The sequence below is a fragment of the Arachis duranensis genome, chromosome 9 (assembly GCF_000817695.3).
Source record: "Arachis duranensis cultivar V14167 chromosome 9, aradu.V14167.gnm2.J7QH, whole genome shotgun sequence".
NCBI lineage: Eukaryota > Viridiplantae > Streptophyta > Magnoliopsida > Fabales > Fabaceae > Arachis > Arachis duranensis.
Window position 1 is genome coordinate 111492295 of NC_029780.3, and position 1691 is coordinate 111493985.

The window sequence follows — 1691 nt, forward strand, 5'->3', positions numbered from 1 at the left end:
ACTAAGAAAATAGCGAGGGGGAAGAGGTAGTGGCGAAGGAGAGAGTGAAGTTCATAGATAGAGGGGAAAAGAGAAAGGAGTTGAAGAGTGAGTGGAGTGAGTGAGAGTGTGAATGGGAATGAGGTGAAGGAGCAGAGTGCGTGAGCTTTAGACCAGAGCAGTGTGCGTTTGTGGGCGTACGGTTTCCAGAGAGAGAGAGAGAGAGAGGCTTTATGGGAAGGTGAAAGCCTGAAAGGGTGTGAGAATATTACATCACCTTTTTATAGTAATTAAGGTATTTATTAGAGAGATCAAGAGGTAAAGCAGATAGACCCTCATTATTTTTAAATTAACATAATCAATGTTTTAAGTTTAATAGTGTAAAAATTCTTATTTAAACATTTTTATAGATCTACTGTATTTAACTCTTTTAGAAGAATTTTATGTTTATATATTGATATTACAAAAAAAAAATTACAGGTATATTTTTTTATTTTTCACATCATTTTGAGAATTTAAATTGAATAAATGGTTAAATTTATTTTTATAAGATTATTTATTATCTAAATTAATTTTTAAATTATTTTTTAAGTAAATTTATCTTTTCATCAGTTTCGTTGTTAACAGCGTCAAATTTACTAACATAACATATATATTGAGTAACACCATACTGACAATAATATACTCTTAGCAATTCTAGTTAGCTTATAATATGATAAATTTATATAATTAGATCAAATCAAAATCTCTGTCTCTTCCTTCATTTTGTTTGCATTGGGTTTCACCTCCAGTTCATTCTGTTAAATTGAATTGTGATGCTAGTTGGTTTGCTCCTTCTGGCTATGCTGGTTTTGGTTGTATTATTCGCAATCCTGATGGATGTTGGTTGAAAGGTTGCACTGGAAAAGTCGAAGTGTGCAGTGTTCTTTTTGCTGAATTGTATGCAATTTGGAGAGGTTTACTTCTTACTTGGGAGAGTGGATTTCGTGAGGTTATTTGTGAAACAGACTGTTTAGAAGCTCTTTTCTTGATAAACCAAAGAATGCTTAGTAAGGATATTCCGTAATGGGATTTGGCAAAGCATATTCAGGAGGTTATGAATTGGAATTGGAGAGTCTCTATTCTTTTAATTCAGAGGACTGCAAATAGTGTTGCAGATTGTATGGCTAAAGCAGCTGCTTCTGTCGCGAACATCCACTCGAATTGGAGCCAACCATGGAGTGAGCTTCAACATCTAATAGATTTAGATATGACCCTAGCCAATTAATTTGATTTTGTCTCTTTTTTCTTTCTTTTCTATTTAGTCACAAAAAAAAAATCAATCTTAAATTGAACGGAACTTTGAGGTATTGAAATATCTTAATTTAATCTAATTTCATAAACTTATCATATTAATATCGGACTACCACACAGTAAAGTGTGTGTTGTGACATAACAAATTTTAACGCAATGAGTAACAAAAGTAAAGGAATGACAAATTTGATTAAGAACAACCTTTTTGGGACAATTTAAAAAACTAATAATATTTTAGAGATGAATTTAAATTTTGTTTAAAGATTTGTCGCTAGTTAATGAGTTACTAAATATGTATATATAAGATAGAATTCAATTCTTTAAACTTAAATAAATAAGTGAGATGAATATTCTATTTAATCATGTATTTATTAAATTATAAAAATAATTGATTTTTAAAATTACTATTAAAAATTAAT

At 30.1% G+C, this 1691-nt stretch overlaps 1 protein-coding gene across 1 annotated transcript in view; it reads right to left on the minus strand.

The window, feature by feature from the left end:
- The window catches only part of LOC107467481 (uncharacterized), a gene marked incomplete in the record, with an annotated part of 3062 nt that extends 2823 nt beyond the window's left edge, over positions 1 to 239 (minus strand). Inside the window, 1 exon segment of the mRNA XM_016086593.3 lies at positions 1 to 239.
- Positions 240 to 1691: the final 1452 nt, after the last annotated feature.